Consider the following 17617-nt stretch of genomic DNA (forward strand, 5'->3'; position numbering starts at 1 on the left):
AGGCTATGTTTGGCATAGAGAGGTCTAAAGAACAAAGTCCATGGAGCTAGAAAAAAAAAGTATTTGGGAGGAAACCCCTCAACTTCATACGGGGAAGCTGTCTAGCACCCTGTATTTTAGCCAAACCAAGGGAAGCCCATTGTGGTAAACCAACATTTTAATTAAAACAATAAAGAGTCAATTGAAACATCTCAATTGACACATCTGTGTTCCAGACATGTTGATAATTGCTCTAAGCCAGGGTATTGGGTAAAATTTTGCTGCTTTCAAAATAGTTGACAGTACTCACATATTCTACACTTTAACCTGTGCTTTTTGTATGTTAGAGTGTTTATTTCTTTTATACATCACATTTTGATCCTATCAAAGCCCAACATCATTGTTGGGGGTTGTGTGTGATCAATATAAACTGTGAAGGTGACCCTGGTGAGTAACCTAATCCTTAGAGACCCTCTGCGTGAAAGATTCCTTGAGCGCTCTTCAATGGGGCCTGTAACATGATCACAGTAGGTGTATACTGATGTATTCCGAGTCGCACCACGGGGGCTATTTCTTCCCACCCTCACTCCCATTTAGCAGAATTTTAGACTTCTCATTAGTTGAGATTAGGCTTAGCTTTATCTTCAGGAGAGATAATTAAAGGCTTGGCGAAACACAAAACAACATCTTTGCTCAGTGTGCCCCTGGCTACAGCAATTAGATACTTGAGGTGAGATGAGGTGAGAGTGGATGAAGAGGGAGGAAAGAAACTTCAGAGACTTTTCAGCCCAACTTTTCTTCCCCAAAATCTGCGGAAGGGATTTAATGAACAGTTTTTCATCGACTGTCAGTAAATATGGCCACTCACTCACTTAGGCTCCCAGGGTTAGCGCTGCAGGGATATCTCAACAGTGCGTGCAGAATGTAAAAACAAAGTAAAGGGCATAGATTACTGTTATGTTTTGATCAAAGGAAAGGCAGAAAGAAACTGTTATTTTATTTTTAAGAGGTATGGGTAAGGGACAGTTTTGTGTTGTGACTCATAGGTGTGATCCCTTGGTGTTGTGACATCTACACTATCTACTGGCTCAGGGGACTTCACAGTCATTTCTCATCATTTCAGGAATTGTTTTATACATGTTTTTTTTCGTCTTTCTCTCTTTCTCTGTTGAATGTTTTTGATCAAATCAATAAAATCACAAAGGCTGTCTGTTAAAATGTCTAATAGAATTTTGGCTTCAAGTTTAATCTCACTAAGTCAAGATAAAACTTTATCATCTCTTAGGATCATTATTCAGACTTAACTGACTGGCAGAAGTTGAAGATTTTGTGGATGATAATCTCCTTGCAATTAGAGCAGCATGATGGCTCCCTCCATTTCACTCAGATCATGACAACCACCTGTGATATATTATTATTGGGTGATTTAGTAAATGACAGCTTTGGGCTTAGGAGGATATTCTCACATTTCCTGAGTACAATTACTCCATTGACCTCCAACCACAATTAGACTGTCCACACATTGTCACTCCAGGGCAGTCACAATCAGTCAGTCACACAACCACAGGGTCGTTCCACCAATTCTGTGTCTTTTGAGTAGTGTAACTTGGTGGGGAAAAAACATTTTATTGCATCTTATTTTAACATTCTGTCATAAAGAGCACATGTTTAACTTAATAAAAAACAAGTTTTCCCATCTCAAGAAGTAAAAAATTAATAATCCTATAGTAAGTACCTATTAAGTGCCAAATAAAGTAACAGGGTTGACCGTAACAGGGTCGACGACTTCATCTTAAACCAGCCATAAATCCCCTTGTGACAGGAGGACTGAAAGTGTGTTGTGTGCAACAGGGAGTGGTAATTGAATGCAAGCTTCACAAAACATTTTAAATTGTTAAAACATTTCTAGTCTGTCTATCTATGGGTAACAGGGTTGCTGTTTTATGCTCGACCAGCTCAGTTTTCCACCACAAAACACCAGCAAATGGAGAAAAGGAGTAGAACCAGCTCACCGGCTTTTACACTATGATTTGTCTCAGGGTTGCCAACTTTTGAAGAAAGCTTGGAGTGAGATTTGCAATGTGAATTTCATTGCCGCCTGGCACAACCCCTAGATGAAAAATGGTACTGTTTTAAACCTAATTTCCTGCAATTCTACGTATTTTGACCAGGCTAATAACAGGTCAGGTGTATTCAGGATGCTTTGAACATTAAATTAACACTCAAAATTCAACACCTTTGTTACTTTGAGATTTTTGGGGATTCAATTGAAAGTAACATTTTTATATTAATGGTTGATGGCAGTGGGTAACCAAATCCTAGATTGCAGTTTCCTTGTCCATAGACTGTTTTCAAGGTAAGGACACAAACAAAATATGATGTGTTTATGAGTCGTGAGTACCCCTACCATCTCTGCCTAGCATGTGCGCAATACTAAAATGTCAAAAATTATATTTGATTCATGGAGCATTTAATATCCAATGCTTATTTGTATGACTTATTCAAAACTGTCCATGAATGGCTGCAAAAATACATAGCCTCATACAAAAAGACACAAGTAGCCATATCAGATTTAAAATATGTGAATATACTGGCAACCTTTTTAATAATAAAATAAGTGTGGGGAATAACAGTAGTGTTCTTGCTGACACAGTAATTACCATATATTTTAACCCATTGTTAAGAATGAGAATTGTTCCACTGATCGGACTAAATAAAGTAAATCAATAATCAAATCTCCTGAATATGACATAAATCTGTCCCTACACCCTAACCAAATTAGTTTTCTATTTATTTACCCCCCTATAGAATAAAACGTACACTTTTAGGTTCACAATCTGTTTGACAAAATTATTTTCATAGTTACAAATCAGGTCACCCTACCAAACCTGCTAAAACATACTTTACAGTAGGTCTGTCTGCTGCCCTTTTGTTGTCACAGCCTAAACACCAATCACCAAATGAGGGGACTAATGCAAGTGTGGATTAAATCAACTTTAGTACATGCTGTCAAAAGGCTGCGTTCTACAATAGGGACTGGAGTAACAGCAACCTAATTTTGTTGACAACATTGTACATAAAACAGCACTACCGTGCTACTCTTTTTAGAGTTGTATAAACTTAGCAGAGAACGTTCTCTCTCCCTAGAGTACCACAGTATGAGTCATAATACCCATAAAACCAAGTGGTCAAAAAAGGAAATGGTTCCAATCATTTTTCCACCATTCATTTTTCCCATAGGGGATTTTAGAAACACTTCAAATAAGGGCTGTGTTTCGTGTAGGCTTACCCTGGCGTGATGTTTCTGAAATCCCCTATGGGAAAAATGAATGGTGGAAAAACCATAGGAACCATTTCCCTGTTTGACCGCTAGGTTTTATGGGTATTATGACACCTCCACTGTGGGGCTCTATTCAGCTCCACTCTAATCTTGAGGGCCGTTTCTTTAACACATGCATCCAATCCCCTTGATTGCCGCTGTTCCCAGTGCTGTGGCAAGACAGGACAATGATAGAGGTTCAGCTCGTGATGTTAAATTGCAGGCACAGATGCTCCGATTTCAAAATGATTTGGAGCACAGTTGAAAAGTTAACGCGCTCACTATACAATGGACTAATTAGAAAAATAAAAGCAGTACTTTTCAATGCGTGAGATATAAGAGGTGTGCCGTGAGAGCGTGAGAAGAGGGTCAAATGCATGTGTCTCTCTGCCAATGTGTGAGAGTTGGCTGCTCTGTTTGACTATTACTGTATATGTTCAATGTTTCTTTTGAAAAAATTATTTAAAATGGAATAGTTTCACCATATAACAGGGCTGACCTTAAAATGAGGGACAGTATTTTTTAATATAAATAATAATCTTCAGAAATGACTTTTTGTCAAAGCAACAAAATAAGTAGGGCTTTACAATGATTGTGAAAACTTTATTATTCATATAAATAATCTGATTTATTGAATTTTCCATGTGGTCTATATTGTAGGGCACTTCATTTAATACAGTATAACAGTCTTTTAAAATGCAGTATTTGTGCACAATTTTAACTTAAAATGTCAAAGGCAAAAGGCACTAATTTCATGGAACGACCCCACACCTAATTTGGAGAATGTGCATTGATATCCTATCTTATCCTATCAGGGCTGCACATTGTGCATTATGAACCCAAACCCTAGCTTCATGTCCACACCCCGGCTCAACCCTAATCCTAGCCATACTGTAACAGTAACCCTGACGCTATCTCCACACCCCGGCTCAACCCTAACCCTAACCCTAGCCATAACCCTAACCCTAACGCTACATTTACCCTAGCTTCATGTCCACACCATGGTCATAACCCTAAACCTAGCCATAACTTTAACACTAACACTAACTTCATGTCACACCCGTTCTCAACCCTAACTCTAGGCGTAACCCTAATGGTTAGGGTTAGGATTGAGCCGGGGTGTGGACATGAAGCTATGGTTAGGTTTAGGGTTGAGGGTCAGAGTTGAGCTGGGAACCTAGCCTCAACCCTAATCCTAACCCTAACCCTTACCCTAGCTTCATGTCCACACCACATCTCAACCCTAACCCTGAACCCTAACCCTAACTTCATGTTCACACCCTGGCTCAACCCTAACCTAACCAAACTATCTAATTCTAATGACACTTGCAGTAAGTGTGTTCCCAATACAGATGGTTCCAAATGAATGATCCTGGCACCAGTGGTACAGCTGGTGCTACATGCTTTCTGCATGGATACCTAGATAACAGGAGCCAGTGACTATGACTGTAATGTCATATTTTCACTGTCTTACCTCCTTCTCTGGGGGCAGATAAACATTTACATTTGCACTGGAAAGTTGAGATGTACAGTGCTTGCAAAAGTAAAGTATTCATCCCCCTTGGCGTTTTTTCTATTTTGTTGCATTACAACCTGTAATTTAAATTGATTTTTATTTGGATTTCAGGTAATGGACATACACAAAATAGTCCAAATTGGTGAAGTGAAATTTAAAAAATAACTTGTTTCAAAAAATTCTAAAAAATAAATACCGGAAAAGTGGTGCGTGCATATGTATCCACCCCCTTTGCTATGAAGCCTCTGATTAAGATCTGGTGCAACCAATTACCTTCAGAAGTCACATAATTAGTTAAATAAAGTCCACCTGTGTGCAATCTAAGTGTCACATGATCTGTTACATGATCTCAGTATGTATACAGTGAGGGAAAAAAGTATTTGATCCCCTGCTGATTTTGTACGTTTGCCCACTGACAAAGAAATGATCAGTCTATAATTTTAATGGTAGGTTTATTTGAACAGTGGGAGACAGAATAACAACAAAAAAATCCAGAAAAACGCATGTCAAAAATGTTATACATTGATTTGCATTTTAATGAGGAAAATAAGTATTTGACCCCCTCTCAATCAGAAAGATTTCTGGCTCCCAGGTGTCTTTTATACAGGTAACGAGCTGAGATTAGGAGCACACTCTTAAAGGGAGTGCTCCTAATCTCAGTTTGTTACCTGTATAAAAGACACCTGTCCACAGAAGCAATCAATCAATCAGATTCCAAACTCTCCACCATGGCCAAGACCAAAGAGCTCTCCAAGGATGTGAGGGACAAGACTGTAGACCTACACAAGGCTGGAATGGGCTACAAGACCATCGCCAAGCAGCTTGGTGAGAAGGTGACAACAGTTGGTGTGATTATTCACAAATGGAAGAAACACAAAATAACTGTCAATCTCCCTCGGCCTGGGGCTCCATGCAAGATCTCACCTCGTGGAGTTGCAATGATCATGAGAACGGTGAGGAATCAGCCCAGAACTACACGGGAGGATCTTGTCAATGATCTCAAGGCAGCTGGGACCATAGTCACCAAGAAAACAATTGGTAACACACTACGCCGTGAAGGACTGAAATCCTGCAGCGCCCGCAAGGTCCCCCTGCTCAAGAAAGCACATATACAGGGCCGTCTGAAGTTTGCCAATGAACATCTGAATGATTAAGAGGAGAACTGGGTGAAAGTGTTGTGGTCAGATGAGACCAAAATCGAGCTCTTTGGCATCAACTCAACTCGCCGTGTTTGGAGGAGGAGGAATGCTGCCTATGACCCCAAGAACACCATCCCCACCGTCAAACATGGAGGTGGAAACATTATGCTTTGGGGGTGTTTTTCTGCTAAGGGGACAGGACAACTTCACCGCATCAAAGGGACGATGGACGGGGCCATGTACCGTCAAATCTTGGGTGAGAACCTCCTTCCCTCAGCCAGGGCATTGAAAATGGGTCGTGGATGGGTATTCCACCATGACAATGACCCAAAACACATGGCCAAGGCAACAAAGGAGTGGCTCAAGAAGTGGCCTAGCCAGTCTCCAGACCTCAATCCCATAGAAAATCTTTGGAGGGAGCTGAAGGTTCGAGTTGCCAAACGTCAGCCTCGAAACCTTAATGACTTGGAGAAGATCTACAAAGAGGAGTGGAACAAAATCCCTCCTGAGATGTGTGCAAACCTGGTGGCCAACTCCAAGAAACGTCTGACCTCTGTGATTGCCAACAAGGGTTTTGCCACCAAGTACTAAGTCATGTTTTGCAGAGGGGTCAAATACTTATTTCCCTCATAAAAATGGAAATCAATTTATAACATTTTTGACATGCGTTTTTCTGGATTTTTGTTGTTGTTATTCTGTCTCTCACTGTTCAAATAAACCTACCATTAAAATTATAGACTGATCATGTCTTTGTCAGTCGGCAAACGTACAAAATCAGCAGGGAATCAAATACTTTTTTCCCTCACTATACACCTGTTCTGAAAGGCCCCAGAGTCTGCAACACCACTAAGCAAGGGGCACCACCAAGCAAGCGACACCATGAAGACCAAGGAGCTCTCCAAACAGGTCAGTGACAAAGTTGTGGAGAAGTACAGATCAGGGTTGGGTTATAGAAAAATATCAGAAACTTTGAACATCCCACGGAGCACCATTAAATCCATTATAACAAATTTGAAAGAATATGGCACCACAACAAACCTGCCAAGAGCGGGCCGCCCACCAAAACTCACAGACCAGGCAAGGAGGGCATTAATCCGAGAGGCAACAAAGAGACCAAAGATAACCCTGAAGGAGCTGCAAAGCTCCACAGCGGAGATTGGAGTATCTGTCCATAGGACCACTTTAAGCCGTACACTCCACAGAGCTGGGATTTACGGAAGAATGGCCAGAAAAAAGCCATTGCTTAAAGAAAAAAATAAGCAAACACGTTTGGTGTTCGCCAAAAGGCACTCCCCAAACATATGGAAGAAGGTACTCTGGTCAGATGAGACTAAAATTAAGTTTTTTGGCCATCAAGGAAAACGCTATGTCTGGCGCAAACCCAACACCTCTCATCACCCCGAGAACACCATCCCCACAGTGAAGCATGGTGGTGGCAGCATCATGCTGTGGGGATGTTTTTCATTGGCAGGGACTGGGAAACTGGTCAGAATTGAAGGAATGATGGATGGTGCTAAATACTGGGAAATTCTTGAGGGAAACCTGTTTCAGTCTTCCAGAGATTTGAGACTGGGACGGAGGTTCTCCTTCCAGCAGGACAATGACCCTAAGCATACTGCTAAAGCAACACTTGAGTGGTTTAAGGGGAAACATTTAAATGTCTTGCAATGGCCTAGTCAAAGCCCAGATCTCAATCCAATTGAGAATCTGTGGTAAGACTTAAAGATTGCTGTACACCAGCAGAACCCATCCAACTTGAAGGAGCTGGAGCGGTTGAAGAATGGGTAAAAATCCCAGTGGCTAGATGTGCCAAGCTTATAGAGACATACCCCAAGAGACTTGCAGCTGTAATTGCTGCAAAAGGTGGCTCTACAAAGTGAATGGTTATGCACGCTCAAGTTTTCAGTTTTTTTGTCTTATTTCTTGTTTGTTTCACAAGAAAAAATATTTTGCATCTTCAAAGTGGCAGGAATGTTGTGTAAATCAAATGATACAAACCCCCAAAAAATCCCTTTTAATTCCAGGTTGTAAGGCAACAAAATAGGAAAAATGCCATCGGGGGTGAATACTTTCGCAAGCCACTGTATGATCTCCTGAATAGACTGAAAACACGTGTCACCACTACAGTACTAGACAAAACGGTCCAAAGAATGTACTTTTACTGCCTAGAATGACATCAGTCTCAATGGAAGATTGTAAAAAAAATCCACAGCATTGACTGTGTCTACTAAAAATGTTCAAGGATAAAAATTGTTTTGCACATATTTCTTTGACACCCTCTCCTTGGCACACAGGTGTGTCTATTTCTAGAATATAAGCCAAAGGGAGATATTTCATCAATTGTATTGGTTTCTACAATTACCTCTTGCTTTTGACACTCTTGCAGGTGTGACATCTGTCATGAAGATGTGATTATCTCCAGGTGCTACCTGTCAGTAGGGGTGCAGGGTTTTTCTTTTATATACCTAGTCTTTCCCTGTGTCCAGCAGATCTCTTTACTCCATGCACAGGTTGGCGTGCGCTGGGAGGACGAGAGCAGGGACGGTGTGGCTTAGTCCAAATTCAGTGGAACCGGATTGTAAGTGTGCTTGCTGCGTGAGACCCCATCTCCCTCCAGATCTTCTCTCCTTCTCCCAGGGCACTCCCTCCTCAGTTGTTTACACTTGTAATTACTGATATTTATTGTAAAGCTAACGTTTAATATTGTTATTGGATAGCTAGTTGAATGAGCGACAGGGCCGAATATGTTTTGTGTGCGGAGCGCTCCATTGATTATTGGATATTTATACGTTGATTTATGGCTGCTATATATTTCTGCTTAAGACCTACAGAAAATAAACAAACGCTTTTCCATTGCAAAAAAATAAGTGCAAACTGAGGAGGGCATGTCCTGGGAGAAGGAGAACGGATCTGGAGGGAGATGGGATCTCACACCGCAAGCACACTTACAATCTGGTTTCACTGAATTTGGACTACAGGCGGCAGGTAGCCTAGTGGTAAAGAGTGTTTGGCCAGTAACTGAAAGGTCGCTGGTTTGAATCCCTGTGTTGACAAGGTAAAACATCTGTTGCTGTGCCCTTGAGCAAGGCACTTACTCTAATTGTGATTATAAGTTGTTATGTCAAATGGACTAATGCAGGGCTCTCCAACCCTGTTCCTGGAGAGCTACTGTCCTGTAGGTTGGAGCTCCAACCCTACTCTACCACACCTGATTCTAATAATTGTCTGGTTGATAAGCTGAATCCAACTGGGTTTGGAGTGAAACCCACAGGATGGTAGCTCTCCAGGAACAGGGTTGGACTAAAGTTTCCCAGTTGAAACAGTTTGCATATACATATTGTGAAGTTTTTGTTATATGTTTGGTCTTCGGCAGGGGTTTTTCTCAGCTGTTTGTACACCCCAAAAAATATTGAGGCAAGTCAAGTTCGGAAGCCGAAGTCTACGCCTCTTTCGTCAGTGATTGGTCAACAGTACTACTCCTAGTAAGAGTGGGAACATGAAGTGTTTTGTCACTCAACAAGAGATCACTTGTCTTCATGCTATTTTTTTCACTTGAGAAATACTGCAATAAACATCTTAGTTAGATGTAAAATTGTGCGTCTAAGACCTCCTTGGCAAAAACGTCTAAAATAAATTATTTATCTTAATAAATTCAGCCTATTTTGAGGAAGTGTATGTTGTTGCTACAGTGGCTCAAAAGGAACAAACAACAGTAATATTGCCACTTTTTTCTCATTTTTCAAGTGAAGGTCTTTAGGGAATAATGTATGCGAGCACAGACGTTTGTTTCGCCTAGCCAAGTTCTGCTAGAAACATACCGAACCTATGTACGCGGACGCCTTTAGCCACACTGTCCTCCCAGCAACCGCCAACCTGTACATGGATAAAAAATAATAAAAAGGGATCTGCTGGACACAGGGAAACACTGGGCATTTAAATGCAAAACCCCACCCCACTCTAGCACCTGGAATTAATCACAATTAAGTGACACATCACACAAGGTTCACATGCTTCATATTGAGAGATTGAACACTACTCACCTCCATACAGCCACAAAGTTGGCATACTGTACATCACATCAAAATAGAGAAGAGTTAAAAGTATCAGACAGTGGAGGCTCCTCAGAGGAGGAAGGGGAGGACCATCCTCCTCAGTAAATTTCATGAACATTTAAATAGTTAAACATTTAAAAAGTTATCATTTTTAGATAAAACTATACTAAATATAATCACCAAATAATTAATTAAAACACACTATTTTGCAAAGAAGTTCTACAGTAGCCTCAACAGCACTCTGTAGGGTAGCACCATAGTGTAGCCGGAGGAGAGCTAGCTTCCGTCCTCCTCTGGGTACATTGACTTTAATACAAAACCTAGGAGGCTCATGGTTCTCACCCCCTTCCATAGACTTACACAGTAATTATGACAACTTCAGGAGGACGTCCTCCAGCCTATCAGAGCTCTTTCAGCATGAACTGACATGTTGTCCACCCAATCAAAGGATCGGATAATTAGCTAGTACTGAAAGCATAAGCTACAACTAGCTAGCACTGCAGTGTATAAAATGTGGTGAGTAGTTGACTCAAAGAGAGAGAAAGACAATTTAATTTCTTCCAAAATGAAGGAGAAGCAAGAGAGAGAGATTCCGTCATTTTTCTTCACTTTCAGTTTCACTTACTTAGCTAGCAAATGCAGCTAGCTAGTTTAGCTTACTGAAACACCCTGCTCAAACAGAGGGATGCGATTCAGCTAGCTGGCTATGACTTTTCAACACAACTCAAGGTAAGCTTTTGGTTTTACTAATACATTGCCACCAGGGCCCGCCGGTGTAACTGCTTACGTTACTGCATGATTGTAGCGGGTTTACTAACACGTTAGTTCTATTAGCTATGCTGACTATGACGTTAACTTTAGCTAATATGGTGACAACGATGTAGGCTGTGTGTAGCGGTTTGGCTTGGAAAGGTTTTTTCGCCTGGTCACATACAGCTGATGTGTTGGCATTGAAGTTCACAAGCGAAGGGAAGAGGTGAGAGGAGGAGAGTGCATAGATGCGACAAGGAATACAAAGTGGCTGCTATGAAAGTGAACTGTGTTTACGCGTGATCAGGGGTGTATTCATTCCGCCGATTCTGTTGAAAAACATTTCTTAAATGGAAGCAAACGGAAGAAAACGGGGATAAACATACCTGAATTTGTCCAATAGAAACTCTCATTTGCAACTGTTGTACTAATGATTACACCCTATATTAGCTAGATGCAGGCAAGATTGTGCAAGGCGGTATTGAATGTCACTGTCTGTCCATGTGTCACTGTCTGTGACCTCAAATTTGTCTCTCGACCTGTGTGCACCTACTTTGTAAACTTTAATTCATAGGCTAGGTTGTAGCAACCTCATGATGGGTATAGGGAACATTTGAGTATCATGAAGTAGCCTAAACCTATCGCTGTTACATTGAACTGGGTGAATGGAATATGAATGAGAGTCATCCAACATGCTGTAATAGAAATAAGGCCATGCTCATGAAAAAAATATTGTCCTCCCTCATCTTAAATGACACTGACCGCCACTGTTGTAAACTTTCATTCATAGGCTAGGTTGTAGCAACCTCATGAAAGGGTACAGGGAAATTTTGAGTATCATGTAGTAGCCTAAACCTATCGCTGTTACATTGAACTGGGTGAATGGAATATTTATGAGAGTCGTCCAATATGCTGTAATAGAAATAAGGTCATGCTCATGAAACGAAAAGTCACTGACCGCCACTGGTATCAGAGCATATGCAATTATCTGAATATGTATTTATTTGTACGTTTATGCTCAAAAGGTTGTGTTCCACATAAGTAGTTCAAGAGCAGAGAGAACCTATGGCCAACAGGAATTTGTGCCACCTTTTATTTTCTGGCTTTAGTGGAAAGTTGGATAGAGAACCCAGCACTGTTACTCACTCCCTTTGAAGAGCAGTCCATGGCCAGGCAGAGAGTGTGCTGACTCGAATACATCTCAGTAGAATCTAATGACAATTCTCCTGTAAGTAGTGAGACAACTCCACCTAGCTGACAATCCTTGTAAGTGCATCATTTTTTCTCCCAAGCGCTAATGTTTCACACACCATAAGATTAAAAAAAACAGTTACTGATTACGTGACCTTTAGATTCCAATTTGCTGCTTTTGGTGAGACTGATGTAAGCTGACACACTTCCTGACCATTATGGCAATATATGTTTATTGGGGGGGTGGAGTGTTTTTTTGGGTGGTGTCCCTTTAATATCTCTACTAAATATTCAATGATTAGTCTAAAATAGAGATTAGTTATGCGATTCAGCCAATATTATAATTGATTCAAATTTAGTTTATACTAAATAAAATGATTTTCCTTACCTTTTGAAGGATCCAATGCTCTCTCTTCTTTTCCAACACCCACACACTACCCTGTTTTTTATTTTTATTTTTTTTATTTCACCTTTATTTAACCAGGTAAGCCAGTTGAGAACAAGTTCTCATTTACAACTGCGACCTGGCCAAGATAAAGCAAAGCAGTGCGATAAAAACAACAACACAGAGTTACATATGGGGTAAAAAAAACATAAAGTCAAAAATACAACAGAAAATATATATACAGTGTGTGCAAATGTAGCAAGTTATGGAGGTAAGGCAATAAATAGGCTATAGTGCAAAATAATTACAATAGTATTAACACTGGAATGCTAGATGTGCAAGAGATTATGTGCAAATAGAGATACTGGGGTGCAAAAGAGCAAAATAAATAACAATATAGGGATGAGGTAGTTGGGTGGGCTAATTTCAGATGGGCTGTGTACAGGTGCAGTGATCGGTAAGGTGCTCTGACAACTGATGCTTAAAGTTAGTGAGGGAGATAAGAGTCTCCAGCTTCAGAGATTTTTGCAATTCGTTCCAGTCATTGGCAGCAGAGAACTGGAAGGAATGGCGGCCAAAGGAGGTGTTGGCTTTAGGAATGACCAGTGAGATATACCTGCTGGAGCGCAGACTACGGGTGGGTGCTGCTATGGTGACCAATGAGCTAAGATAAGGCGGGGATTTGCCTAGCAGTGATTTATAGATGGCCTGAAGCCAGTGGGTTTGACGACGAACATGTAGTGAGGACCAGCCAACAAGAGCGTACAGGTCACAGTGGTGGGTAGTGTATGGGGCTTTGGAGACAAAACGGATGGCACTGTGATAGACTACATCCAATTTGCTGAGTAGAGTGTTGGAGGCTATTTTGTAAATGACATCGCCGAAGTCAAGGATCGGTAGGATAGTCAGTTTTACGAGGGCATGTTTGGCAGCATGAGTGAAGGAGGCTTTGTTGCGAAATAGGAAGCCGATTCTAGATTTAACTTTGGATTGGAGATTCTTTATGTGAGTCTGGAAGGAGAGTTTACAGTCTAACCAGACACCTAGGTATTTGTAGTTGTCCACATACTCTAGGTCAGACCCGTCGAGAGTGGTGATTCTAGTCGGGTGGGCGGGTGCCAGCAGCGTTCGATTGAAAAGCATGCATTTAGTTTTACTAGTGTTTAAGAGCAGTTGGAGGCTACTGAAAGAGTGTTGTATGGCATTGAAGCTCGTTTGGAGGTTTGTTAACACAGTGTCCAATGAAGGGCCAGATGTATACAAAATGGTGTCGTCTGCGTAGAGGTGGATCTGAGAGTCACCAGCAGCAAGAGCGACATCATTGATATACACGGAGAAAAGTGTCGGCCCCTGAGTAACGTGAACATATGATTATAGAACAGAAAACGGTGGAGTTAGACTTGAAATGGGCTCTTTGTGCCTGTTTGTCTACTGGAGCTGCCAGGCCCATCATGTTGAAGGATTTAGACTAATGGCATTCCCAAAGCCAGTGCCCCTTTTTGCCACAATCAAACACAGCACTGGGAGAGAGACCACATTAAAATGTGTCTCAATGGCCATATCTACAGGAGCCTCACCACATCCTGCTTCTCGTGGTCCACTGTGGGATTTGGAAGCAATGTGTGGAGAGAAATCAAATGGGATTATTACCGATTAGCCCCCCTGGAAAGCACCGGGAGGAGAGAGAAGGGAAGTGGAATTGCCAGTAAATGTTTTTTTGTTTAATAAGTATAAAGTATAATTGAGTAAAAACACACTTTTGAGCTCGTCCTGTATAATTCATTTGAAAGCAGACAATTTAGCAGTATCTGTGAATACCTTAGGAGACATGGATGCATCTAGACCAGACTCCTGATAGACTGGATAGAGATCTCAGCAGCAAATCTTCCAATATCAGCTGAAGAGGGGCAATCTTCCAATATCAACTGAGGGGCTTGCCATTACTCATAACCATTAGAACATTTCTCTTTTGATTTATTGAACTCTAACCTTATCACCACAACGATCCCCAGTATTACTACCTCAAAACAGTTATACTTTGAAAAGCATTGGTTTTGCAATGGCATATTTACACTTTCTTTTCCAGGCTCAACAAAACAATAAAGACATTATGTGTGTATGCTCAAACAAATAATCCACTGTCTGTAGTGAATTGCTTTCCCGGCATCACCACAGCAGAAGGCTTTGCGGTGGCATGGGATTAGCCTATTTGGGCCTTTGCACAACCGATTTCTTACCTATCCACATTTTTCCAGTAACCATAATAAACTTACCACATCCACCGTTTATGGATGGAATAAAATAACAGTACTAAGCATAGGTTAAGAAAAGGATCACTGATGTTGTTTCTTTGTAGAATCATGTAATTATGCAACCAGAAAAACATACATTTCTAGGTTGCTACTTCAAATGTTTTACAAATTTTGTGCCTATATCTAGAGGTTTGGTTTCATGGAGAGAACTTGGGAGTTCTTGGACGATTGTTTTGAGGCTAAATTGTCTAATTCACCAAAAATGTACAGAAATACTTGTATTTGGTCGTTCTGATTATCATTTACGATCATTTGCCTTTATGAATAAAAATAATCACTAATTGCCCTCACTGGTTTGGCCTTGAAATTCAAATGTCAATTAAATCTAACATTTTCATGAGCAGTCTTTCGCCCATTTGGTTAAAGTACAAATGTAAACATATCATGTAGTTACAATGGTATTGCCACAAGTGTGTAAAATATTGTGTTTTTATTTCACCCAGTTTCACTGATGTGTCAGAATGAGCAATCACTTGTGAATGTTGCGTTATTGCTAATAATCATAACATCATTCCTCACTCACAATGTATTAAACACACTCATTCTTGGTTTGGTCCAGTTCTCTCATTCAGATCATTGTTTGGGTGGAGGCATCAGTCAGTATGCTGACGGTCTACATTTTGCAACACAGTGTGACATTTTGAAACGCCACCAATGTGGAGTGGATGACGACAACGTGTCTCTAAGAATAACAAACAGACAGACGGGGCCAAGTTCACCCTGTACCCCAGCCCAAACACACGTCAATGAGATTAGACCTGCTCTCTCTCTCTCTATCCCTCTTTCCCTCTCTCCCTGACACCACCTCCCTCCTCCTTCCTTCTCCCCCTGACACCACCTCCCTCCTCCTTCCTTCTCTCCCTGACACCACCTCCCTCCTCCTTCCTTCTCTCCCTGACACCACCTCCCTCCTCCTTCCTTCTCTCCCTGACACCACCTCCCTCCTCCTTCTCTCTCCCTGACACCACCTCCCTCCTCCTTCTCTCTCTCCCTGACACCACCTCCCTCCTTCTTCCTTCCCACCCTGACACCACCTCCCTCCTCCTTCCTTCTCTCCCTGACACCACATCCCTCCTCCTTCCCTCTCTCCCTGACACCACCTCCCTCTTCCTTCCTTCTCTCCCTGACACCACATCCCTCCTCCTTCCCTCTCTCCCTGACACCACCTCCCTCTTCCTTCCTTCTCTCCCTGACACCACCTCCCTCCTCCTTCCCTCTCTCCCTGACACCACATCCCTCCTCCTTCCCTCTCTCCCTGACACCACCTCCCTCTTCCTTCCTTCTCTCCCTGACACCACCTCCCTCCTCCTTCCCTCTCTCCCTGACACCACATCCCTCCTCCTTCCCTCTCTCCCTGACACCACCTCCCTCTTCCTTCCTTCTCTCCCTGACACCACCTCCCTCCTCCTTCCCTCTCTCCCTGACACCACCTCTCTCCTCCTTCCCTCTCTCCCTGACACCACCTCCCTCCTCCTTCCCTCTCTCCCTGACACCACCTCTCTCCTCCTTCCCTCTCTCCCTGACTCCACCTCCCTCCTCCTTCCCTCCCTGGGCATACCTCAACCAAATGTGGCCTGAGAGTGTAGTGATGTAATCAGGAACAGATTTTTCAACCATATGTCCTCTCTGTCTCACTGAGCTCCATCATCCCCTCTGCTTCATCTCTTGCCTGCCCCCCCCCCCCCCCCCCCCCCATCCCTCCATTCCCACATCCCTCTCTCTCCTCTTCTTTTTCTCCAACCCACTTTGGGCAGCGCATCTCTGTGTTGGCTCTGTTGTTTCCTCTGTGTTATGTCTATCTCCAGAGATGTTGGGCGTTCTGGCCACCTCTCTGAAGTTGACAGCTGGGCTGCTCTCCCCTCCCCTCCCTTCCTTCTGACTAAAACTGACATGGCTCCAGGAATCCCATCCCATAATACTGTAACATACTACAGAGTAGAAGACAAGGCCTTGGAAAGTGTTGCGGCAACACCTTCTTCACTTTTTAAACGCATTCCATTTTCCTCATAAACAACCCAGCGAGGACCTGTCACAGGAGAGAAGAAAAGGTTTACTATCCAGATTTCTTCTGAGACATGTCATTAATGTGTGACCTGGAGCGGTGGCGGTGGGAAGACAGAGAGACAGCGTGGTGATGGTGTGATGCTGCTGACTGATTTAGAGGGCTGGATTAATGGAGAGAGGGTCGTCCCGGTGTGAAGCAGACAGCCCTGCCCTGTCCTCCACAAGCTCCCTCCATCTGATTGAAAGTAACCTGTCAGTATGTTCAGCATGCCCATGCCCTTTTTCAAGCCCATCACGGCAGAATTGACGTTGTTCTTTCCCCCGATGTTTCCAAATAAATCTTCCTAACGGTGGCAGCTGTGAATGTGATCACAATTTAACAGGGCCTGACTCAAACGAAAGGCATTCTGGGCCATCTTGTTCTCCTTAGATACCTTTCGCACACGCTCAGTCAGTGCGGTGAGTTATGGTGAAAAGCCAGCCTGGCAGAGTACAAGCCAAGGAGTCTTCCCAGACCCAAGGATGGGGGATAACTATGTGGACTTGAACAGTTACTGTAGACAGCGAGAGAGAGAGAGAGAGAGAGAGAGAGAGAGAGCATCATCTGATGTGACTAGAGGCTATCAGGGTATGGAGAGGCCATCGCTCCAAACCCACCATTATGCGGTTCTACCATTTCCTAATTACGGAGTAATTAACTCATAGTGTTCTCTCTAAGACGGTGCCACATTACAGAATGGATGATGCAAAAACACCAAAAACAGCTCTCCTTCTCAGAATGAGCCATTCAAAATCTCCTTCCTATATCCGAATAACTTAAAATACTTATTATGGGATTGCGTTTGGAAGTTCCCCTTTTCGCACGCAATAAACTAGAACATGATTAATGTTCTATTCTGTAGTACCCAAATCAAAGGGAGGCTCTGGAACACATCTGACGACCGGTAGGTACGAATGAATCATCCACACC

Source organism: Coregonus lavaretus (genome assembly GCF_964263955.1).
Source record: "Coregonus lavaretus genome assembly, chromosome: 33".
Classification (NCBI taxonomy): Eukaryota; Metazoa; Chordata; class Actinopteri; order Salmoniformes; family Salmonidae; genus Coregonus; species Coregonus lavaretus.